Here is a 17,035-nt window from a genome sequence, read left to right on the forward strand (position 1 = left end):
CCACAGCCGAAGCGCTGTGTCTCTTTTCAGCTGGCGATAAACCTTTCCTCGATCCTTTGCAGACTTGTAAAACTGTTCCTGATCAGAATAAAAAACGCTCACGCTAATACACAAGCACCCGTGTCTCGCCAAAGCTGAGAAATAAACAGACGGACAAGCCGCACTGCACGTGTGAACAGGGGAATGAGCGAGCGAGCGGGGATAGGGCGCCTCCTGCGCTTAAAAGCTTACAGCACCTGGTATTCCCAGGCGGTCTCCCATCCAAGTACTAACCAGGCCCATCCCTGTTTAGCTTCCGAAATCAGACGAGATCAGGCGTGCTCAAGGGGGTGTGGCCGTAAGCAAGAGCAATGCTCGCTGGCACCCTTCTTATTGAGAGGACAGCTCCGTCACCTCTTTTACGACGCTGCTTTTTTTCCCTTGCGTTTTTCTCTTCTTCCCACGTTCTCTCTCTTCACTGCCTTCGTCCCCGCTCTATTTCACTTCAGCCTTTCACTTTTGCTTCCTTCCAATGAGGACGGAGCTGCGGGAGAAAGGGCGCTATAGAGGATCGCTGTGGAGAGCTGCTGCTGTGCTTTGACATCTGAGCTCTGTGGAAAACGATCTCAATACAATTCTGAAAAACGCGACTCTCCGAACGCCAGCCGAACAAATCTCCACAGCCGAAGCGCTGTGTATCTTTTCAGCTGGCGATAAACCTTTCCTCGATCCTTTGCGGACTTGTAAAACTGTTCCTGATCAGAATAAAAAATGCTCACGCTAATACACAAGCACCCGTGTCTCGCCAAAGCTGACAAAAAAACAGACGGACAAGCCGCACTGCACGTGTGAACAGGGGAATGAGCGAGCGAGCGGGGATAGGGCGCCTCCTGCGCTTAAAAGCTTACAGCACCTGGTATTCTCAGGCGGTCTCCCATCCAAGTACTAACCAGGCCCATCCCTGTTTAGCTTCCGAGATCAGACGAGATCAGGCGTGCTCAAGGGGGTGTGGCCGTAAGCGAGAGCAAGGCTCGCTGGCACCCTTCTTATTGAGAGGACAGCTCCGTCACCTCTTTTACGACGCTGCTTTTTTTCCCTTGCGTTTTTCTCTTCTTCCCACGTTCTCTCTCTTCACTGCCTTCGTCCCCGCTCTATTTCACTTCAGCCTTTCACTCTTGCTTCCTTCCAATGAGGACGGAGCTGCGGGAGAAAGGGCGCTATAGAGGATCGCTGTGGAGAGCTGCTGCTGTGCTTTGACATCTGAGCTCTGTGGAAAACGATCTCAATACAATTCTGAAAAACGCGACTCTCCGAACGCCAGCCGAACAAGTCTCCACAGCCGAAGCGCTGTGTCTCTTTTCAGCTGGCGATAAACCTTTCCTCGATCCTTTGCGGACTTGTTAAACTGTTCATGATCAGAATAAAAAACGCTCCCGCTAATACACAAGCACCCGTGTCTCGCCAAAGCTGACAAATAAACAGACGGACAAGCCGCACTGCACGTGTGAACAGGGGAATGAGCGAGCGAGCAGGGATAGGGCGCCTCCTGCGCTTAAAAGCTTACAGCACCTGGTATTCCCAGGCGGTCTCCCATCCAAGTACTAACCAGGCCCATCCCTGTTTAGCTTCCGAGATCAGACGAGATCAGGCGTGCTCAAGGGGTTGTGGCCGTAAGCGAGAGCAAGGCTCGCTGGCACCCTTCTTATTGAGAGGACAGCTCCATCACCTCTTTTACGACGCTGCTTTTTTTCCCTTGCGTTTTTCTCTTCTTCCCACGTTCTCTCTCTTCACTGCCTTCGTCCCCGCTCTATTTCACTTCAGCCTTTCACTCTTGCTTCCTTCCAATGAGGACGGAGCTGCGGGAGAAAGGGCGCTATAGAGGATCGCTGTGGAGAGCTGCTGCTGTGCTTTGACATCTGAGCTCTGTGGAAAACGATCTCAATACAATTCTGAAAAACGCGACTCTCCGAACGCCAGCCGAACAAGTCTCCACAGCCGAAGCGCTGTGTCTCTTTTCAGCTGGCGATAAACCTTTCCTCGATCCTTTGCGGACTTGTAAAACTGTTCCTGATCAGAATAAAAAATGCTCACGCTAATACACAAGCACCCGTGTCTCGCCAAAGCTGACAAAAAAACAGACGGACAAGCCGCACTGCACGTGTGAACAGGGGAATGAGCGAGCGAGCGGGGATAGGGCGCCTCCTGCGCTTAAAAGCTTACAGCACCTGGTATTCCCAGGCGGTCTCCCATCCAAGTACTAACCAGGCCCATCCCTGTTTAGCTTCCGAGATCAGACGAGATCAGGCGTGCTCAAGGGGGTGTGGCCGTAAGCGAGAGCAAGGCTCGCTGGCACCCTTCTTATTGAGAGGACAGCTCCGTCACCTCTTTTACGACGCTGCTTTTTTTCCCTTGCGTTTTTCTCTTCTTCCCACGTTCTCTCTCTTCACTGCCTTCGTCCCCGCTCTATTTCACTTCAGCCTTTCACTCTTGCTTCCTTCCAATGAGGACGGAGCTGCGGGAGAAAGGGCGCTATAGAGGATCGCTGTGGAGAGCTGCTGCTGTGCTTTGACATCTGAGCTCTGTGGAAAACGATCTCAATACAATTCTGAAAAACGCGACTCTCCGAACGCCAGCCGAACAAGTCTCCACAGCCGAAGCGCTGTGTCTCTTTTCAGCTGGCGATAAACCTTTCCTCGATCCTTTGCGGACTTGTTAAACTGTTCATGATCAGAATAAAAAACGCTCCCGCTAATACACAAGCACCCGTGTCTCGCCAAAGCTGACAAATAAACAGACGGACAAGCCGCACTGCACGTGTGAACAGGGGAATGAGCGAGCGAGCGGGGATAGGGCGCCTCCTGCGCTTAAAAGCTTACAGCACCTGGTATTCCCAGGCGGTCTCCCATCCAAGTACTAACCAGGCCCATCCCTGTTTAGCTTCCGAGATCAGACGAGATCAGGCGTGCTCAAGGGGTTGTGGCCGTAAGCGAGAGCAAGGCTCGCTGGCACCCTTCTTATTGAGAGGACAGCTCCATCACCTCTTTTACGACGCTGCTTTTTTTCCCTTGCGTTTTTCTCTTCTTCCCACGTTCTCTCTCTTCACTGCCTTCGTCCCCGCTCTATTTCACTTCAGCCTTTCACTCTTGCTTCCTTCCAATGAGGACGGAGCTGCGGGAGAAAGGGCGCTATAGAGGATCGCTGTGGAGAGCTGCTGCTGTGCTTTGACATCTGAGCTCTGTGGAAAACGATCTCAATACAATTCTGAAAAACGCGACTCTCCGAACGCCAGCCGAACAAGTCTCCACAGCCGAAGCGCTGTGTCTCTTTTCAGCTGGCGATAAACCTTTCCTCGATCCTTTGCGGACTTGTTAAACTGTTCCTGATCAGAATAAAAAACGCTCACGCTAATACACAAGCACCCGTGTCTCGCCAAAGCTGACAAATAAACAGACGGACAAGCCGCACTGCACGTGTGAACAGGGGAATGAGCCAGCGAGCGGGGATAGGGCGCCTCCTGCGCTTAAAAGCTTACAGCACCTGGTATTCCCAGGCGGTCTCCCATCCAAGTACTAACCAGGCCCATCCCTGTTTAGCTTCCTAGATCTGACGAGATCAGGCGTGCTCAAGGGGGTGTGGCCGTAAGCGAGAGCAAGGCTCGCTGGCACCCTTCTTATTGAGAGGACAGCTCCGTCACCTCTTTTACGACGCTGCTTTTTTTCCCTTGCGTTTTTCTCTTCTTCCCACGTTCTCTCTCTTCACTGCCTTCGTCCCCGCTCTATTTCACTTCAGCCTTTCACTCTTGCTTCCTTCCAATGAGGACGGAGCTGCGGGAGAAAGGGCGCTATAGAGGATCGCTGTGGAGAGCTGCTGCTGTGCTTTGACATCTGAGCTCTGTGGAAAACGATCTCAATACAATTCTGAAAAACGCGACTCTCCGAACGCCAGCCGAACAAGTCTCCACAGCCGAAGCGCTGTGTCTCTTTTCAGCTGGCGATAAACCTTTCCTCGATCCTTTGCGGACTTGTAAAACTGTTCCTGATCAGAATAAAAAACGCTCACGCTAATACACAAGCACCCGTGTCTCGCCAAAGCTGACAAATAAACAGAAGGACAAGCCGCACTGCACGTGTGAACAGGGGAATGAGCGAGCGAGCGGGGATAGGGCGCCTCCTGCGCTTAAAAGCTTCCAGCACCTGGTATTCCCAGGCGGTCTCCCATCCAAGTACTAACCAGGCCCATCCCTGTTTAGCTTCCAAGATCAGACGAGATCAGGCGTGCTCAAGGGGGTGTGGCCGTAAGCGAGAGCAAAGCTCGCTGGCACCCTTCTTATTGAGAGGACAGCTCCGTCACCTCTTTTACGACGCTGCTTTTTTTCTCTTGCGTTTTTCTCTTCTTCCCACGTTCTCTCTCTTCACTGCCTTCGTCCCCGCTCTATTTCACTTCAGCCTTTCACTCTTGCTTCCTTCCAATGAGGACGGAGCTGCGGGAGAAAGGGCGCTATAGAGGATCGCTGTGGAGAGCTGCTGCTGTGCTTTGACATCTGAGCTCTGTGGAAAACGATCTCAATACAATTCTGAAAAACGCGACTCTCCGAACGCCAGCCGAACAAGTCTCCACAGCCGAAGCGCTGTGTCTCTTTTCAGCTGGCGATAAACCTTTCCTCGATCCTTTGCGGACTTGTAAAACTGTTCCTGATCAGAATAAAAAACGCTCACGCTAATACACAAGCACCCGTGTCTCGCCAAAGCTGACAAATAAACAGACGGACAAGCCGCACTGCACGTGTGAACAGGGGAATGAGCGAGCGAGCGGGGATAGGGCGCCTCCTGCGCTTAAAAGCTTACAGCACCTGGTATTCCCAGGCGGTCTCCCATCCAAGTACTAACCAGGCCCATCCCTGTTTAGCTTCCGAGATCAGACAAGATCAGGCGTGCTCAAGGGGGTGTGGCCGTAAGCGAGAGCAAGGCTCGCTGGCACCCTTCTTATTGAGAGGACAGCTCCGTCACCTCTTTTACGACGCTGCTTTTTTTCCCTTGCGTTTTTCTCTTCTTCCCACGTTCTCTCTCTTCACTGCCTTCGTCCCCGCTCTATTTCACTTCAGCCTTTCACTCTTGCTTCCTTCCAATGAGGACGGAGCTGCGGGAGAAAGGGCGCTATAGAGGATCGCTGTGGAGAGCTGCTGCTGTGCTTTGACATCTGAGCTCTGTTGAAAACGATCTCAATACAATTCTGAAAAACGCGACTCTCCGAACGCCAGCCGAACAAGTCTCCACAGCCGAAGCGCTGTGTCTCTTTTCAGCTGGCGATAAACCTTTCCTCGATCCTTTGCGGACTTGTAAAACTGTTCCTGATCAGAATAAAAAACGCTCACGCTAATACACAAGCACCCGTGTCTTGCCAAAGCTGACAAATAAACAGACGGACAAGCCGCACTGCACGTGTGAACAGGGGAATGAGCGAGCGAGCGGGGATAGGGCGCCTCCTGCGCTTAAAAGCTTACAGCACCTGGTATTCCCAGGCGGTCTCCCATCCAAGTACTAACCAGGCCCATCCCTGTTTAGCTTCCGAGATCAGACAAGATCAGGCGTGCTCAAGGGGGTGTGGCCGTAAGCGAGAGCAAGGCTCGCTGGCACCCTTCTTATTGAGAGGACAGCTCCGTCACCTCTTTTACGACGCTGCTTTTTTTCCCTTGCGTTTTTCTCTTCTTCCCACGTTCTCTCTCTTCACTGCCTTCGTCCCCGCTCTATTTCACTTCAGCCTTTCACTCTTGCTTCCTTCCAATGAGGACGGAGCTGCGGGAGAAAGGGCGCTATAGAGGATCGCTGTGGAGAGCTGCTGCTGTGCTTTGACATCTGAGCTCTGTGGAAAACGATCTCAATACAATTCTGAAAAACGCGACTCTCCGAACGCCAGCCGAACAAGTCTCCACAGCCGAAGCGCTGTGTCTCTTTTCAGCTGGCGATAAACCTTTCCTCGATCCTTTGCGGACTTGTAAAACTGTTCCTGATCAGAATAAAAAACGCTCACGCTAATACACAAGCACCCGTGTCTCGCCAAAGCTGACAAATAAACAGACGGACAAGCCGCACTGCACGTGTGAACAGGGGAATGAGCGAGCGAGCGGGGATAGGGCGCCTCCTGCGCTTAAAAGCTTCCAGCACCTGGTATTCCCAGGCGGTCTCCCATCCAAGTACTAACCAGGCCCATCCCTGTTTAGCTTCCGAGATCAGATGAGATCAGGCGTGCTCAAGGGGGTGTGGCCATAAGTGAGAGCAAGGCTCGCTGGCACCCTTCTTATTGAGAGGACAGCTCCGTCACCTCTTTTACGACGCTGCTTTTTTTCCCTTGCGTTTTTCTCTTCTTCCCACGTTCTCTCTCTTCACTGCCTTCGTCCCCGCTCTATTTCACTTCAGCCTTTCACTCTTGCTTCCTTCCAATGAGGACGGAGCTGCGGGAGAAAGGGCGCTATAGAGGATCGCTGTGGAGAGCTGCTGCTGTGCTTTGACATCTGAGCTCTGTGGAAAACGATCTCAATACAATTCTGAAAAACGCGACTCTTGAACGCCAGCCTAACAAGTCTTTAAGTGGAAATCTAATAAGTAAATTGATTCTTAAAATGTAGAGAGCTTTGCAAAGAAATATATTGGGGCTTTTAGATAATATATTTCAAGGATGTAATTGCTTTGCTACAGTACGTGCAGAATTTTAGAAAACAGTGCGTCAACAAAGTACACTGTTTAGGTTACTTTAGAAGACAATGTACCAAAACAATATATGCTGTCTGGATCGTTAGATTTAGCTGAAAGTAACTGATAAGCTTTGAATAACATATCTAGTGCTTCTTCTTTCGCTTTTTGATGTAATCTGTTTTCTCTTAGGGAAAGTGGAAGTTTTAGAATGGACAAAGCGCTGAGCTTTTTTACAGCGCAACGTCTTATGAAAACCCTGTACTGCTTGTAACAAATTGAGTCTCTGGTTGCTCCCAATATTGAAATAAAGACCTTACTCAGGTGAGAACTCTCTCTTGTGGCTTCCTTGATAGTTATATTTCCATGACACCGGTTTTAATGTCTGTAGATTGTATCTTATTTTTATTTTTTGTTTTGTTTCATGTTCATATTATGTGTTTTCACCCAGTTGACTCCAGTTAATAACAGTTTACCCAGTTAATAGCCACTTTTTATGCGCGAAAAACGGGTGATCTTTCTATCTCGTGATCAGCTTAGTATCTTTCTGTAAGTTTTTTTCTTCTTAATTAAACGTTTAAAATACATGAATTTCATAAAGACAACACACGTTTCGAACAGAAAAAAATCATATTCTGTTCTCTTCCTGGTATGTATAACAGATCAGCAGGTCTTATTTTCCCAATTGCTTTTTTCCACTGTATTTATCATAATGGCTAGCCAATGTCCTCTCTTAGCTAGGTAATGTTACTTGTGGATGTGCTTCTGCATTGCGTAGAAGCACATGTATCCATAGAAAGTGTATTATACTACTATTTGAGCTACAGTACATAAAAATAATTATATCGTTATTAATTTCTTTAGGTACGTGATTCCATATTATATTCCCTATTAATCAAATTCTAAAAGTATGCTTTTGTTTACTCCGATAACGAGCACATTCACAGAAAATGTGAATATCTTATGACTTTTCACAAAGTATATAAAGTTAAGATGGTCAGAAGGAGCATGTAAAAACGTTTCCGAAACCTGGTAAAATCTTACTACATGTAAGACTTTGATGCTTAAAATGTTTAGGAAGAAAGTGGAATACTGGTGTGTATTTTTTCTTTAAACTACCAATACCAGCCATATACAGTTTACACTATATGTTTATGTTCCTAAATTAATATAGTTTATGGTGGTGTATCGTGGTTGTAGAGGTTTGATGGGTTTACTGAGACAATTATTAATTGTAGCAGTAATCACGAGGTTGTTCGTTGTGGCTTTTAGAAAATCAATCGTCAGAACAACTAACAACGCACACACACGGGTTCAATACACGAGATACATTTATTCATATAAATTGTGCACCAAACATATACTAGTCTGCCTGGATACGAGCGGCAGACCTTACTGTGAGGGTTATCAATATACAAGGTATATAATCTCGAAGAGATGCCAACACAAAGAGATACACAACAGAGAATATATGTCAATATATATCGTTCGGTTACCAAATCGCTAATCAGTGTTATTACCCACTGTTACTCTAAACTCGGAAGTAAATACATTACTCATGAATTAAATTGATAACAACTTGTGTTGAGGTACAATTGAATTCTCGAGACACAATGTAGAACATGGGGTTTACTTATCCACTGTGTATGGATTTGGAATCTCCCGGCACGAACACCAAGTCACTCTTTTGCCTGGGAAGAAGCTGGTTCGTTCCTGGTCCAGCGCTGCTTCTGAATAAGCTATTCAGGTTGTCGATGAGGGTCCAACTGTAGGCTGCCGTTGATCAAGCGGATCATTCACGTTGGTAGAATTCTGAGTACGTATGGGATCCTCGGCCTCGCGCTTAGAACAAAGTCCAAGTCCCTTTGCAGACAACAGCAGTTGTCACGTGATTGTCTCTGAGGATGCGCGAAAATGGCCAAGGAGAGCCCCGATCTGAGCTTGCGCTCCCTTTTTGACCAAGACATAGATGTGTGCTGATTGGTTGAGAGTTTGGCGGGCATTAGAGACCCACGTGGTATTACCACGCCCTGCCAGTCCCTGATTGGTTGGTCAAGGTGAGATATGAGTCACTTACTCTTGACACTTAGGAATGCAGTCCAGATGTCCATTCGGCACTCCCTAGACAGATAGGCACCAATGGATGACCATTGATCATGATAGCCAGGCTAAGCTAAGTGCATCCCCATCTGGGAGCTGTCCATTATCAAAAGAAAACATCTTAAATCAACCTGCATGAATACTTTCTCTGTGGCTGCACCACAAAGATGGAGGGTGAGATGGGGCCTCATTTAGGACAGAATACCACGGCCTAATTCTGTCTTATTAACAAGCATTGCCGCTACAACGGCATCTCTCCTGTCAAACTTCCTCCTGACATGTTTGACAGGATCTGGGCCGTGGTGAACAGTGGGAAAGACGCCCTGTGGAGAGTGAGGAACATGGGGCTGTTCAAAGGCATCGAGGTCCCAGTCAAGGCAGCAGGTAGCCTGGCCCTGTTCATCACCCGAGAGAACTATTACCTCAGAGATCTGTGGAGAGAAGGGAGGGAGGAAGCAGAAAATCTGTGGGAAATTGAGAGCATAGGTCAATATCTCAAGAAACTGTGAAAAACATTATCATGTTTAAGTAAAGAATGTGATTTGCACCAGAAAAAAATAAATTGTTGCTATATAACTGGTACCGTGTCAAAATGTAATGAGATGGGATTATATATACTGTTTTAAGTATGTATATTAATGTAAAGCTTTCTAATTTGTGATGTCCTGTATTTTTTTGTGAAAAGAAAATAAAGTTCTTAAAAAATCGATTCACCCAGGGCGAGGCTCGGCCATTGCACTCCGGCTGTGCTGACCCCTGCGAATTCCCCAAATGTGGGAATCTCGACTGCATAATTTCTGGTAGTGGGGGACTGCGTTCGCGCTCTCTCCTGATGTGCTTGGTCAAATATCAGATACGGGAGAGTTAGGACACCATGAGCTGCGATAGGATCCCAGTTCGAAAGGAGTCGATGCCACTGCTGGTTCCCGGTTTCTTTTAGTTAGAGGTCCGGAGAAGCATTTCAAGCTGGTTACACTACTCCTTCCGGACATTCATTCCCTTTTCAAAGTCAGTCGTTTTGCTGTTGTCTGCATTATTTAGGCTGATTATCGAGGTTAGCCTTTATTTGGTCATGGGGGCCTCGGTACTGTATGCTAATTCTCAAGACAGTTTCACCCGTTTTCTGATTGCTAGGTTCTGTACCAGTGCAGACATGTCAAACAGTGAATAGCTGTACCTCTATTGTATCCGTGCTCAATGAATGAAATCAGTATTAAATGAATATATGTATAGTTATACGAAAAACAAGTGGTTTATTGACTCATCTTCATTTGCAGATTTAGAGGCAGCTTCGATATTCGGGGGAGGCATAAAACATGGTGCTGATCTTTGGAAAGCAGGAGGCAAAACTGACACGTTCTCATACAAGGAGCTGAAACCAGGCCACCTGGGTGAAGATCAGGTATCGTAACCGCTAGACCATATGGGAGCATACAGCCATGTTGTGCGTGCGTCATGTAAGCAAACTGTAATTGCTGCCTTCATGACCTGCTTGATGGAGAAAACACACAAGAGAGTTGGCACTCAGAGTGTCGAAGGGTTGATGTATACTAGGGCTCAGTTGAAATGCAGCGTCAGGACTTTTCCGACTAGTGTCACACAAAGAGAGTACATCCTTTCCTACTGGCTGTGTATGTCTCGGTAACTCGCTGTGATCGTATAGTGCTCAGAATTTGTGTTGTGGCCGCAACAACCCCGGTTCGAATCCACATACTGGCAGAATAGGAGGAGTACTGCCTGACTGGATCGTTGATGAACGACAGAGGCCACTCCGACCTCTTCTTGGTTTTCTTCAATGACTTACTAAGGATCTTCTTCACATTCGCCCATGCAGGGGAAGCCAGTTACACCAAAGCAAACGCAGGAAAGTGCATTTCAAGCAGAGACCAGGAGGGACTTGTTTACACCGAGAGTGGTCGGAGAATGGAACAATGCGCCCAGCCCTGTTGCTGGAGCCGATTCTTGATGAGATCTTGGGCTCACTAAGAGGCCCCCGCTGGATGCTAATCTTTCTGTTGTTCTTGCAGGTCCTGCGCTGCTTTTGAGCCGACAGAGCTCGTCCTCGTCTGTCGGCACAGCCCAATTGCAAATGATCGGCTCCACGTACAGAAGGAACGTGCGTTTGGTACAAGAGTGCACGAAGGCACCGGAAATACATTGGGAACAAATGACCGGTCGTTCAAGACCTCTGTGAAGTACAGGAGCGTGCAAAACGAGTCTGCTTCCACCCGGTCTCGAACCAGGGACCTTTCGCGTGTTAGGCGAACGTGATAGCCGCTACACTATGGAAACCTGCAGGGACCGCTGCTGGTGTCTTGCTTGCATTTCGGGCTGAGAAAGGGACGCGTCACTTTAGGCAGGGTGCGCTGGAGAGAGGAACAAAGGGCGCGATGAAACAAAATACCAAAACCCGGGATCAAACCAGGGACCTTTAGATCTTCAGTCTAACGCTCTCCCAACTGAGCTATTTTGGCGGTGCGCAGAGCCCACAGCCACCTGCTCCAGCCTTCCTGTGTTGCGGCATGAGCGCACCAAGAGTAGCGGGAGAGTGTTGCAGGAACGTCACTCTGAAGGAAAGCCACCCAGGTGCGCCCTCTGAGCTCTGTCCAGCGCATCTTCCTCGCATGGACTCCTGCCTGCGACGGGCAGGAAACAATTAGCAAGAACAGAACGACACCCCATGGGTGTCTCATGACCACACCTTAGGTTGTGACACGTGCAGGTGTGAGGGGTTGCCGGGCTACTTTGGAGCAGAGCTTGGGCGGAGGGGGGGCGGGAAAGCAGACAAAGAGGTGACACCTCAAGGTCTGCACGATCACAGCTCTCCGCTGCCCCAGGCTTCCGCTCGATAAGCTACTGGACACACCGGCCCCTCCTCACACAGACCGTGGAAAAGCCCCCGAGTGTGAGGGCTCTCTCTTCCTCCCAGGAGCTCTTGGACACGACGCACAGACAGGGCGCGGGGAGCCGCCGCCTGCAAACACGGCTCCAGGCAGGAATCCACTCCGCAGGAACCGCAGAGCAGAGGAGATGGGGGCAGCTTAGCTCCTGTGCAGAGACCTGAGCTGTTGTTGCTGCGGACGCTGTCTTTTCTGCACTCGGGGTAGGAGTGAATGTTGAGTTGCCCTTAGAAATGAAGCAGAGCACTTCAACGGCACGGTTGTGTGTGTGTGTGTGCGCCCTGGTGATTCTGGGAGACAGATCGAACCTGGGCTGTGGTTTAAATGCTATTGGTTTGTGAACAGAATACCCTTATCCCAGTGCATTGTGCCACATTAAATAAACGCACGAGAAAAAGAGATTCAGAACGCAAAGCTGTGTCAGTGTTCTGTGTAAAAAATCGGTTTGAACATCACAGGAGCTGTTTTTAATAAGCTGCTGAGTAAAGAATATTGTAGCATTTACAGGTTCTTTTCAGAACAAAGGACGAGTGGAGACGCGATTAACAAACAAGCGCTTTGTTATTAATACTCACACTTTGTTATGAACACTACCATTAAAACTACCAGTTGTACTCTCACTAATGTTAAAATGAATACACTAGTAGTAGTATTAGTTGCTGCCCGTGACGTCACATACACTCTCTGTGACGAATGCGAGACACCTAGACACATACAGTGACGTGCCGGCTGTTGCCGTGGTTACCATACTTATGATTTATAAACACTGGAAAAATGTATTTAAACTGTTACTTACATACATTTATCAACTTGGAATATAATTTTCTAGCTCTAGGATAGAGTTACCTAAATAATAATATGAATAATCATTGTTTAATTTCGGATTGAACATTATTAACACTAAACGCACTATGGTAATTGATCGATACAGTCTTTATTGACTGTTTTCTAGATATTTAAACAGGGTCAAGAAAAGAATCAGTACTCACCAATCAGTGAAGTTAATCGATTATTCTATGGTCCTTCAGCTGAATAAATTGGTTGTCGATACATAAGTGATCAATAATTCTCCTCCGTTCCCTCCGCGCATCTCCCGCGGTCTCGCTCTCTGATCCCAGCACTCTGGCTGGTGTCTGTGACGTCACAGCGCTCTTTCTGACAAAGCAGAGCTGGAGGAGACTCCTGTCCGGAGCCCGGGGGGCTTTTCTTACAGATATAAAATCTCCCCCCCCAAAAAAAACACACCGGACTGTGAAGAGAAGCGAATCATCACAGTTGGAGAAGGAGAGCGACAAACCTAGGAATAAAATTCATTAAACAGAAAAAAAAGTTTACATCGCAGATTATTGCGTTACAAAGCGTACCCATGTGGAGCAGTAGAGGACAAGCACGAGTCCCTGAAATAAGCGCTTTTAAGAGTTTTACACAAATCTTCAGAGTAAAGAAGCCAGGAGGATCAGACTCCTGATCCTGGAGGTTAAAATGTGTATCCTGGTTTTATTTCCACCCAGCTCTCAGTTCCATTAGTGGTCTGATGATTTAAATTAACTGTATAACTGTTACCAGACTTAATCTAAATTGTAAATTTATAAGACTGGCTACTAATAATAAATATACTGATCAAAGTGTCAATACTGGTGTTTATAAAATAAATACTGTAGCATTTGCAGGTTCTTTTCAGAACAAAGGACGAGTGAAGACGCGATTAACAAACAAGCATTAACACAAAACCAAACACAGGATATACACACACATGAGGAGACTGAGGGAACAAGTACACATAGTTAGGGTGGTAATTACCTAACAACACACTATACTTTTACAAGACTACACAGGGCACTAGAACTACTAGGACATTATTTACACAGGTAGGGTCAGCCGCTGGTCATCGTGCTGACCCTCAGACTCTCCCCGGCTACCACTCCCAGCATGCCCAGCGGTACTACGAGCGCCTAGGGGCACTTTCTCCTCACCACCAGGCGAGGGCATTACACTGCCCCCACCTGAAGCGTCTGGCGTCTGGCGTCTGGCGTCTGGCGTCTCGCCGACGTCGAACACCCCCCTCAGGCTGTACTCGTACTGGGCTAACTGCTGTGGAACCCTGCGCCGCAGTGACGGCTGGCGACCCACGGACGCCCCACTATCGTCCGGCTCCAGCCCCGGCTGCTCCTGTAGAGCCTCCCCACACGGCTCCTCCTCCCGGGCCCGGTAGGGGGCCAGGCGGTCTCGGTGCAGGACCACCACTCTCCCCCGTGTTCGCAACCGGACACGGTAGCAGACTTCACCCACCACCCCGAGTACCTCAGCGGGACCCTCCCACGACGGCGCCAGCTTAGGGCTGAGGCCTTTGCAGCGGCGCGGGTTGTACACCCAAACCGAGTCCCCGGGCTGGAAGGCAGGCCCCCTGCAGCGCAGGTCGTAGTGCCGCTTCTGCCGGACCCCCGCCTGTGTCAGGTGGGTCCGTGCAAAGCTGTGCACCTGCTGCATCCGCTGCCGCAGGTCCCACTCGTAGTCCGGTCCAGCCGGCGGTGCCGACCCGTCTCCGGGCGGCGGGCCGAAGACCAGGTCCACCAGGGTTCGCATTTCCCGGCCCAGCATGAGCGAGGCCGGGGTGCACCCGGTGGATTCCTGGACCGCGGTCCTGTACGCCCAGAGCGCAAGGGGGAGGTGGCAGTCCCAGTCCCGTTGGTGCCGGGACACCAGGGTGGCCAGCTGGGTGGCGAGCGTCCGATTAAACCGCTCCACCAACCCGTCGCTCTGGGGATGCAGCGGTGTGGTCCGCGTCTTAGTGATCCCCAGGCGCTGGCACACTCTGGCGAAGACCTCGAAGTTACGCCCCTGGTCACTGTGTAACTCCTCCGGCACCCCCAGCCTGGCAAATATCCCCTCCAGCAGTGCATCGGCCACCGTGGGGGCACTCTGGTCCGGGAGGGCGTAGGCCTCCGGCCACTTCGTAAAATAATCCATGGCCACCAAGACGTAGCGGTTCCCAGCCTCGGTGCGCGGAAACGGGCCCAAAACGTCCACCCCCACCCGCTCCATAGGAGCCCCCACCTGGTGTTGTTGGAGGGGGGCCCGAGAGTGCTCGGGGGGACCCTTCTGCGCCACGCACACCGCACACGTTTGGCAGTACCTCTGCACGTCCCAGTGGCAAAGACCCCAATAAAAATGGCCTCGGAGACGCTGCAGGGTTTTCTTACCGCCGAAGTGCCCCATGCCCGGCTGGCCGTGCACCGCCCCGCGGAGCGACCGAGGCACCACCAGCTGCCACCGTACCTCACCACTGGAGGGTACCCGCCACCCCCGGTGCAGCACCCCATCCTTTACCTCCAAGGCCTCCCACAGGGCGCAGAGGGCCTTGACGGACTTTGGGTGCGGGGCGAGCTCCTCTCGCGTAGGCCGCACTCCAGCTGCCCTCCAGCGGAGCACCGGCCCCACGTCAGGATCAGCTGCCTGACGCTGCGCCAGGTCTGGCAGGCCCACCCCCAGCGGCCCCTCCCGGGCCGTGGCCGCGGTGCCCACCCCCGCCACGGTGCGGACAGCCACCTCACGCTGCTCCCGCCGGGCGCAGTGATGGCAGTCCGCGGCCTCGCAGGGGCGCCGCGAGAGAGCGTCGGCATTGAGATGGCGAGACCCCGCACGGTGCACGACAGTGAAGTCGTACTCCTGCAGGATCTCTATCCATCGCGCCATCTGCCCCTCCGGCTCCTTTTAGTGGAGCAGCCAGGTGAGGGACGCATGGTCGGTCCTCAGCCGGAACCGGGTCCCGAACAGGTACGGCCTGAAGTGGTGGACCACCGCCATCACCGCCAGCAGCTCGCGACGGGTCACGCAGTAGTTCCGTTCAGCCCTAGTCAAAGCCCGACTATAGTAGGCCACTACGCGCTCCCCATCCGGCCCCTCCTGCGCCAACACCGCGCCCACCCCCGAGTCACTCGCGTCGGTATCGAGAACATACGGCAACCGCGGGTCGGGGTAGGCCAGCACGGGGGCCCCCACCAGAGCTTCACGCAACCGGCCGAAGGCAGTCTCACAGCCCGAGTCCCAGTCGAAACGGCGGCCCTTGTCGGTGAGGGGTTGAGCCTCAGGCCAGCACGGCGGATGCAGTCCAGCACCGCCTGGAGGTTCGTCAAGGCCTGGTCGAAGCCCCGGGCATGAACCAGCAGATCGTCCATATACAGCACACACTGGTTCCGCGGGACAGATGCCAGCACCCTCTCCATCAGCCTCTCGAACGTCGCCGGGGCATTGCACAGGCCAAAAGGAATGACAGTAAACTGCCAGAGGCCCTGGCCGATAGAAAAGGCTGTCTTCGGGCGAGCATCGGGAGCAAGCGGTACCTGCCAGTAGCCGCAGCGGAGGTCCAGGGAGCTGAACCAGGTCGACCCGGTGATGTAGTCTAGGGCGTCATCTATCCTCGGCAGGGGGTAGGAATCTTTCCGGGTGACCTCGTTCAGCTTGCGGTAGTTGACGCAGAACCTCCACGAGCCGTCTTTTTTTTTTACCAGTACAGCTGGCGCCGACCACGGGCTCGCGGAGGGCTCAATCACCCCCGCTGCGGCCATCTCCCGGATCTTTTCCTCGGCGGCGGTCCGCTTGGCGTGAACCATGCGTCCCGGTGGGATGCGGATGGGCCGAGCGTCGCCGGTGTTGATCTCGTGTTGGACCAGGGCAGTGCGGGTGCAGTCCTCATCTATCGCCGCAAAGAGATCCTCGTTCTGGGCGAGTAGCGCCTGGAGCCGCTGCCGCTGGTCCTGATCGAGGCCCTCGCAGCTCTGCTGGTAGATCCTCAACGGCGCGCCTCGCTTCCATGCAACGCTCGGCTCCCGCCGCCGCCGCCTTGTCTGGCCCCCCGGCTGACTCGGGAGCAGGATCCAGCACGCTCGCTCCCCGGCTCACAGGCCTGGTCTGCCCCGGCGACTGCCGCCGCCGCCGCCGCCACTGCCTCTTTTTCTCCCAGCTCCGGCAAGCCCGCGTCCCTCGGCCTTCGCCGGGCCTGCCCTCCACCAGGTGAAGTCGCTCCCCCTGCCACACCAACTCCTGCCGGCTCAAGTCCAAACTGGCCCCCACTCGCTGCAGTACGTCCAGCCCCAGAATGCAGTCCTCCTGGATGGGTGCAAGGTAGCAGGGGTGGCACACCGTCGCTGCACCTAGACGGAAGGCAAGCACCCGTTTCCCCCGGACTGCGGCGAGCTGTCCCGTCACGGTCCTTAGCCGCAGGCCGGAGGCCTCCCATCCTGGGGGGTTGGTGTCCTCGGTGTCGGGGAGGACGCCCGGCCGGAGTAAGGTTACCGATGAACCGGCGTCGAGTAGGGCCAGGCAGGGTTGGTCCTCGATTCGGCAGTGGAGGTACAGGCCCCGGCTACAGCC

The 17,035-nt window shown here is 51.8% G+C and overlaps 4 non-coding genes and 8 pseudogenes across 4 annotated transcripts; 1 reads left to right on the forward strand and 11 right to left on the reverse strand.

Moving 5' to 3' along the window:
• Window positions 1-224: 224 nt before the first annotated feature.
• LOC148669032 (5S ribosomal RNA) lies at window positions 225-343 on the reverse strand (annotated as a pseudogene).
• Window positions 344-880: 537 nt separating this feature from the next.
• On the reverse strand, window positions 881-999 carry LOC148669033 (5S ribosomal RNA). The gene has a single exon (XR_015938068.1). It is a non-coding gene; the product is annotated as a 5S ribosomal RNA (ribosomal RNA).
• A 537-nt stretch (window positions 1,000-1,536) lies between these two features.
• On the reverse strand, window positions 1,537-1,655 carry LOC148669034 (5S ribosomal RNA; annotated as a pseudogene).
• A 537-nt stretch (window positions 1,656-2,192) lies between these two features.
• LOC148669035 (5S ribosomal RNA) lies at window positions 2,193-2,311 on the reverse strand. Its single transcript, XR_015937653.1, has one exon. It is a non-coding gene; the product is annotated as a 5S ribosomal RNA (ribosomal RNA).
• Window positions 2,312-2,848: 537 nt separating this feature from the next.
• On the reverse strand, window positions 2,849-2,967 carry LOC148669036 (5S ribosomal RNA; annotated as a pseudogene).
• Window positions 2,968-3,504: 537 nt separating this feature from the next.
• LOC148669037 (5S ribosomal RNA) lies at window positions 3,505-3,623 on the reverse strand (annotated as a pseudogene).
• Window positions 3,624-4,160: 537 nt separating this feature from the next.
• LOC148669038 (5S ribosomal RNA) lies at window positions 4,161-4,279 on the reverse strand (annotated as a pseudogene).
• Window positions 4,280-4,816: 537 nt separating this feature from the next.
• Window positions 4,817-4,935, reverse strand: LOC148669039 (5S ribosomal RNA; annotated as a pseudogene).
• Window positions 4,936-5,472: 537 nt separating this feature from the next.
• LOC148669040 (5S ribosomal RNA) lies at window positions 5,473-5,591 on the reverse strand (annotated as a pseudogene).
• Window positions 5,592-6,128: 537 nt separating this feature from the next.
• LOC148669041 (5S ribosomal RNA) lies at window positions 6,129-6,247 on the reverse strand (annotated as a pseudogene).
• Window positions 6,248-9,432: 3,185 nt separating this feature from the next.
• LOC148669042 (U1 spliceosomal RNA) lies at window positions 9,433-9,597 on the forward strand. Its single transcript, XR_015938001.1, has one exon. It is a non-coding gene; the product is annotated as a U1 spliceosomal RNA (small nuclear RNA).
• Window positions 9,598-10,984: 1,387 nt separating this feature from the next.
• Window positions 10,985-11,057, reverse strand: trnav-aac (transfer RNA valine (anticodon AAC)). The gene has a single exon. It is a non-coding gene; the product is annotated as a tRNA-Val (tRNA).
• Between the last annotated feature and the right edge of the window lie 5,978 nt (window positions 11,058-17,035).

This window comes from Lepisosteus platostomus, chromosome 5 (assembly GCF_059453375.1).
Source record: "Lepisosteus platostomus isolate fLepPlt1 chromosome 5, fLepPlt1.hap1, whole genome shotgun sequence".
Taxonomy (NCBI): domain Eukaryota; kingdom Metazoa; phylum Chordata; class Actinopteri; order Semionotiformes; family Lepisosteidae; genus Lepisosteus; species Lepisosteus platostomus.